Genomic DNA, 7842 nt, shown 5'->3' with positions numbered 1-7842 from the left:
TTATGCTAATTCTCTGGTTCTTGCTGGAGGCAGGCAGAGGGGAATCCCGACCTAACACTTTCAGCTAAGGTGTTAGAGTGAGAGAAACCCTTCAATTACTCTCTAGTATGTAAAACATTAAACAAGGATAGTTGGAAACATTGTGTTGGCCAGGAGACAATGCCCAATCTTAACCATTTACAAATCATTTCTTGTGGTACCTTTATGCCTAATTATGAGGCCATGTTGACGATTGGAAAGACTAATCTGGAACACGTCTGAGTTAGGGGATACCAGTGACTGTCTGAAAACCAGGAGGCACAGAACTCCTTTTGAAGTCTTATTGCCTCTTATCCTTTATCAGGATTTTATCCCCGATATTTTGGATGTGACTGGAGTAGACGAGTGTGCGTAGCATCAGCCTTTAAAGACCATTCAAGGGGTTCCTGATAGCTCAGCCTTTAAAGAATGCCTACTGATCCTGCAGACGACCTGGGTTCTGTTTTGAGCACTCACATCAGGCAGTTCACAACCCTCTAACTCTAGCTTCATGGGATCTGGCTCGAGCACTTATGAGCACACAAGCATACACTCTCTTGCACACTCACATACACCACTTAAAAAGAAAAAGCACAGCTGGGCGGTGGTGGCGCACGCCTTCAATCCCAGCACTTGGGAGGCAGAGGGAGGAGGATTTCTGAGTTCGAGGCCAGCCTCGTCTACAGAGTGAGTTCTAGAACTGCTAGGGCTACACAGAGAAACCCTGTCTTGAAAAAACAAAACAAAACAAACAAACAAGAGCCACACTCTCTTCCCAGTTTACCTTCTGGCTGTTTTAGCTTGCTGCTCCAGCCACCATGCTGTGACCCTGCCATGATGTGATGTACTCTTTACCCTCTGGAACTTTAACCCCAAGTAAACTCCTTTCTTCTAGAATTTGCCATGGTCATGGTGGTTTATCACAGCAACAGAAAAGGAACCAAGACAGAAGTTGGTACCAGGATCAGAGTACTTGTGGGAAAGGACTCACTCACCATGCTGGCTTCTGGGTGAATGCAGGGGACTCTGGCACTCTGCACTAGAATGGCTGAAGGCAGAGCTTAGTGGGGAATATTTTTTTTCCTAACAAAAGCTTGGAAGACCTCAGTGCTGAGGATCCTGAGCTTTCAGAGCGGAGCAACATTAGCAACGAGGCTGACATCATTCTTGTGATATTTTGGCTTCTTTGTAGCCATGTCCTTGGGGCTGTGCCTTCTGCCTCCATGGTGTCAGGGAGCCACTGAGGCCAACAATGTGGGTGCCCCTCCCCCAGGCACTTTAAAAAAGAAACTTCCACATCCTAAAGACAGAAATGAGAATTGGTGGATTTTTCTGAGAGTCATGAGAAGGACTGGAAGCTCCCATGTCTCATACATGATGAAAGTGAAGGATAGTGCATATGGGGCACCAGGAGTCACCGCTGGTACTGCCTAGCTAGCAAACGTCTGACCACTGTTCTGAGGATCTGGTGGAACACTGTGACTCCTAGCTAGCCAGCACTTTGCAGTACAGGTAATCAACCCTTTCTAAGCTTTTTAAGTATCACTGCAGTGTCTGCTAAGCCAGCAACTCCAAGCCATTTGTGTTTTACTCTCCCCTTCTAAGAGGCACACTCCAGAGCTTCTCTCTCACAAGCACTGAGATGCCTGCTGGGCCAACTCTGGTACGGGCTCCACAGTGCAACATGGGGAAAAACCCTGGAAGTCACAAATGTCACACATTCACCACCCACTCCAGCACTGACCGTCCCGGCAGAGCTGCCTAGCCACAGCAAGTCTGTTCACATAACGGCCCTCAGAGCAGGCACCATGCGCACCGACAGGAGTTTCTTAGGCCTCTGAATCACTTTACTCCTGTTTCTGAAATTTAGCAAAAACAAGTTTTTCTCTCCAAAACAGAAACTCCTATTATTACATATAAAGGAACTAAAGTGTTCAGAGATGATCAAGGAAATCCTGTAAGAGGCTCAGAAATGTTTTAAAGATCAGAACCCAGAGCGCCAAATCCCTGCCAAGGGCTAGTCCTTACAAAATCCTGTTCACTTATTTATGAAGTAGAGCAGCTGCCCGTCATGGCTTCCATGTTGCTCAGCATAATCTCAGGGAACTCCACTGACAACTTCTAAACATGTCAGAGGCTGTGGCTCAGTGAGGACGGTGCTTGCCTAGCAAGCATGACATCCTGGGTTTGAGTCCTAACACAACATAAACCTGGCATGTTGGTGCACACTTAAAATCTTAGCATTCCAGAGGTGGAGTCAGAAGGATCAAGGTTGTCTTTAGCAACATTGTGAGCTCTGGGCCAGCCTGGAACACAGCAGACTGTTGTAAGACAAACCAACAAATTCCTCCCAAAACATGTAGCAGGAACAAATCTTAGAAGGCATTTCTGCTGTCTCTGAGGTTAAGATGGTGGCATGCTTTACCAGTTCATAGTATCTGGGCCGGGGGGCGGGGAGTAGTCTTCAACCGGACAAGTTAAGAACTCACACTTAAATGGAGAAATAACAGAAATAACAAGATTAGTCACGTACCTATTTACTTTGTTCCATTAAGGTATTTTAAGTGAATAAAATGATGTGTATATGCTCAACCTTAGGAAAATAACCCGAGTAAGGGTGTGGCTCAGTTCTTTGGCCTCTGTCCCCCCCTCCCCCATGGTCCGATTACAGGCCATCGGAGACTTAAGAGGTAAAGGTTGGGGATGTGCAAAGGAGAAAAGAGGATGACTGAGTAAGTCAAAGGAAAGCTAGTATCTGAAGCGCATTAAGGCCACACCAGGAAGCCTGCCAAGGTGGCTCTCCAGGCAGGAGAGAACTGACTCCCACAAGCTGTCCTCTGATACCCACATGGTCACTGTGGCCTCCACAGTAAATAAGCATGATTAAAAAGATTTTTAGTCAACCTAGATTAGAAACAATTTACAACAAAGTCTTGGAGGAAATTAACATCTGAAACGTTACCCTAAACAAGTTTCAACACCTCCAGCAGTGTTTTCTAAAGTGTAGAACTGCTAATCCTTTTGAAAGGCAACCTACTAATTGTCCTCTCTTCCAAGAACCAACCTCTGAGTACTGCTAGTACATACACAGTGCACAGCACCCAGCCCTGTGGGGAAGAACATGGAGGGTTTTACAATTACACCTTAGAATTTTAAGGTCAAAAACATTAAGCACTTGGAGCATCCGTACACAGGATGAGAGGCAGGGACAAAGCAGCTAGTTTTCTCAGTTTGGGGATGAGGGAGAACCACATGATGGATCCACACCATGAATGTTTAGCAGTCAGCATCCATATCTAAGGTGAGGACCACAGTCCTGGTGTGGTGCCGACAGGACATCTCAAGACACTTTGAAAATAAGCCCATGGTTGAAACCACTTCACCACAGAAATCAGGGGGGGAGGTCAAAATCGGGTCTCCAGAATTGGCAAGATAGATCAGTGGGTAAAGGTGTTTGCCATCAAACCTGAAAACTAGGCTTTAATTCCTGGAATCCAAATGATAGCAAAGAACCAGCAGTCGCCCTCAAACTTCTAGACGACCTGTGGCACATGAATACTCCCTTCCACCCCATTCAAGAACAAAGAACAGGTAAATAAACAATTAATTTTAAAAAAACCAAACACCCCAAAACAACTAAAAACAACCCAGGTCCCCAGTAAACAGCACACACCCAGAGTTAACCCGGCACCAAGACACAGGGTAACTGTTATCAACAAGCTATGGTTGCTCTCCCTCTTCCTGGCTGTCCTATGTCAAATCTTCAAAGTCCACGCAGACAAGTTCAGGACAAGACGCTTCACAGCTATTTTGAGTATTTGAATCTGTACATGAAAACAATCAGGAGGTGCGTCCTGCCCCAGTCCCAAGTCACCAGCAACAGCTATCTATGTGAGCTTCAAGGTTTGAAAATGGCCTGGAATTGTTTCTCATCAGCTCTCCAACGCAGAGCAGAAACAGGGCTCTGAAGCCAGGAACAATCGGCCACTCTTTTGACAGATTTTGGGTAGTTCATGTGCAACTAAAACTTAAGTTTTCTGCAGATGTACAAAGTGGAAGGAGCCATGACACTGCAAGAATCAGGATGAGCCTAGTCAACCACTGTGACAGCAAAGGCAAGTGAGGCCATGCAGGTAGAGCTCCTCCGTGCTGAGTTGGCAGAAACTGTCATCTCTCCTATTGAAGCAGAGAGAGCTTCATTCTTAGGTAATCTCATGTGCCAAGATCAGGCCCACCTGCTGTGGCTTATTGGCTCCAGTCTTTACCAACCTAAAGACAGCTGTCCATCCCAAATGACTGGTTCTCTGAAACACTGTACCTAGAAACTGGTGTGGGCCCAGGACAAAGCACTCAGCATAAAAATTAGTGTAACAAGGCATATGCTGGTGGGCCTAAGAAATTCCCTTCACGACATTTTCTTTAAAAATAACATTGGTTGGGCATTAGTGGCCCAGGACTTTAATCCCAGCACTTGGGAGGCAGAGGCAGAGGCAGAGGCAGAGGCAGGCAGATTTCTGAGTTCGAGGCCAGCCTGGTCTACAGAGTGAGTTCCAGGACAGGGCTATACAGCGAAACCCTGTCTCAAAAAACCAAAAATAAATAAAGTAAAATAAAAATAACACCAAACTAGGCATGGTGGTGCATGCCTGCAATTGTAGCACTCAGGAGGTAGAGGCAAGGCAGGAGGACTAGGAGTTTAAAATCAGCCCGGGATATGAGATCCTGTGTCCAAAATCCAAAATGGGATGAGAGAATATGGTCTAGAAAGTGTCTTCCACAAGAGAAGGACCTGACTCTGGATTTCCAGAATATATGTAAAAAGCCAGAGGTGGCTGCACACATCTGTAACCCCAACAGTGAGGGAGACGACACACGAGGGCTGGGATCCCTGATGCTCACTGGCCAGCCAGCCTAGGTGAACTGGTTAAGATTCAGTAGGAGACTGTGTCAAACAGAACAGGGAGAAATCAAAACAAACCCACCTGGCTTCTACTTCCAGGCGCTACTGGACTTGCCCACACTAACAATTACACACACAGAATACACACAGAGCCACTGAATGAGCAAAGAAACTCAGAACAGCTTTGGAACCAGTTCTTAAGAGTTGCAGAGAAACAAAAGGCCTGAATTCTAGAGACCTAGGAAATTGCCAATTAAGTTCAAAGTACTTTCTTGCAAGGGGTGGTGGTGACTCATACCTGTAACTTCAGGAAATTTATGGATGTGAGGCCAGCCTGGGCTAACGTGACTCTTTTACCTCAAAATACAAGCATATATATATATACATGCATGATCTTTCTGACCATCAACTCCTAAGTCTAAAAAAAGTTATGCAGAAGGTATTAAAGTGCTGATTACTGAAGTAATAAATGACTAAGCCCCAAGGCCTCAAGAGACTTAAACAACACAGGGTAAAGTCCACACTCCCCTAAAATACTGGACACAGTCTTTATGCCTTGCCCCACTTTTCTCTTCAGAGGGAGGAAAGGATTATTAGTAACAAAATGACAAGACAAAACACTCCCAGGCAATTGTCTGCAAGGCCCTAGCTACCTAGACACCTACTGAATGCTTCCTCAGTACTGAAGGCTTTTATCTCAGTTTAGCTTACAGTCTCCCACAGAGCCACAGCTTATTTAAATACATAACCGACTCATTGGCTAGGAGTGCCCAACCTTCAGACTAAATTTTGTTATTTTTTCCAGAAAACATTTACTGAGCTGTACCTTCAGTCCACAGCACAGACAGTGAATCACATGCCCTCCCCTGACTGCACCCCTCTCCCTCCAACCCCAGATTCTGACAGGCCTGGCTGCAGCCACTCACTGCAACCCCAGCAGCACCAAGCCCCAAAGCCACCAAACACAACCATTCTAACAGCAGAAGAATGCAGAAATTTCCCTGTCTTAACCTTAAACACAGTTACATTAGTCAGGATAAATACAGAGACACTAAAAAAAGAAATTTATTTAAGAACATTAACTTTCTACTTACTGTGTGGACTCAGATTCCCGTGGGACAGAGCTCAGGTGCTAATAGCATCTTATACTACCAAGTCTCACAGACTGGTATTGAAGAACAAAAGCACTGGAGGTGACATTCAAAGGATGGGTAGGTATGAAAATATTCCACAAATGTTACTGAGTCCTATGTACAGTGATTGCTTGAAGTTTGAAAGTCATGGTTAACTAACATTTCTCATTAATGTCTAATCAAAACAGAGATGACGACAGCAATGCCTGCCCAGATCTGATGGCACTACTATCATTGCTCAAGCAAACCTTCATTTCCTTCTTTTTCTATTAACATTTTCTTTTTCTATCAACATTTCCATGTGGTGGAAACACTGCCTGACTTCAGGACCCCTTTCATCAGATTCAATACAGCACCACAAAGTTCACAGCCAGAAGTTGCACATAAAGGGTTTATTTTGAAGGTTTTAAGGAAGGATAGAGTTACATCATAATTATAAAAATTACTTACAGAATTAACAGAGTTGTACTGTGTATACTTCTAAATGCAGAGAACAGGGAACTGTCTACACATTGTATAAAATAAAATTAAAATTAAAAATGAATTCAAGCTCAAAAAAATGAGGTCATTTATCTAGTTTTAAATGTGAACATGAAGACCTCTGAACTCTACTCGTTTGTTCGAACTGCACCAATGATGGAGAATACAGAGAGCGCAGCATTCCTAAGGAACACAGACATTCCGACCATGATTACTTTGAGTATTTTTCCTGTGTCATCTTTGGAGGACTTTCATCTCTTAGACAATCAGTGTTTAAGTGTTTTCAGGCACTACAATTTGTGACGTTCAGAACAGTCTTCTTTCTAATGGGTCTACAGTGTTCAGAGATTCAGGCCCAATGCACTTTGGGGTTTGGCACATAAAACAAGAATAGAAATGAAATCTGGCTTAGAAGCAACTGTGATTTTTAGAGCGTGCACAGTCCCTTCGAATGCTGCATGACATATACAACTGGAATCACCTTCTGTCGGCGCTACGACTGCTTCACCAGTGCGTCTTTACCCTACAACCACTAGAACAGCACAGTAAGCAAATATACAGGAAACCAAAAGCAAACTGAAAGAAAGAAATAAAGAAAGAAATAAAGAAAGAACGAACGAACCTAGGTCTCTTTAACATGCAATTTTAGTTAGTTACATTGAACATTCTACTTAGAAGAGAGCATGCAAAAATGGATGGTCTGCTTTAAGGTTCTTCTCTGAAGTTTACGTGGCAGCCTGACGTCACACACGCACGCACACACGATACGATACTAGAGCAGGTAAGTGAAGAAGGCCAGTAAATTTTATACACAGATTCATGGCTCGTGTTGCCACAAGCCCCATGAAAATTTTGGAAACTAATGCTGAACTCCTAAATGAGGAATCAACATTCAGATACCAGAACAATGCAAGCAATGCATGCAGATCTGAACTGTGAGCCTAAGGGGAGCCCAAGGTGGCAGGCTCAAGAGTCCGTCACCATCGAGGGTGGTGGAAGCCACCAAAAGAAAGGGGGGGGAGTTAAAAAAAAAACAAAATACAAACAAACAAAACCTTCCCCTTCCCTCAACCTTATGTAAAGTTGACAAATGGAATAGTGATCAAAGTCATCACCATGAGCATGTTGTATTCCTAGACCAGGCGTTCACGAGGAACCAAAGTTAACTTAGGTTGCTTGCAGAAAACCACAATGCAAGTCATCAGATAATGGCAGACACATTGTAACTGATCCAGTCCTCGGGACATTTCAAAAGGAATTTTATTTTTCCAGTCACCATGTCATGTTCTGCACCATTAGTGCATGCAGGAC

At 44.2% G+C, this 7842-nt stretch overlaps 1 protein-coding gene across 1 annotated transcript in view; it reads right to left on the bottom strand.

Moving 5' to 3' along the window:
- The window catches only part of Spin1 (spindlin 1), a 37874-nt gene that overhangs the window by 843 nt on the left and 29189 nt on the right, over positions 1-7842 (bottom strand). The window lies entirely within an intron of this gene.

Source organism: Mastomys coucha, unplaced genomic scaffold (genome assembly GCF_008632895.1).
Source record: "Mastomys coucha isolate ucsf_1 unplaced genomic scaffold, UCSF_Mcou_1 pScaffold7, whole genome shotgun sequence".
Lineage (NCBI taxonomy): Eukaryota > Metazoa > Chordata > Mammalia > Rodentia > Muridae > Mastomys > Mastomys coucha.
Note: the sequence above shows the minus strand (reverse complement) of the source record. Positions and strands in the feature narration are given on the sequence as shown.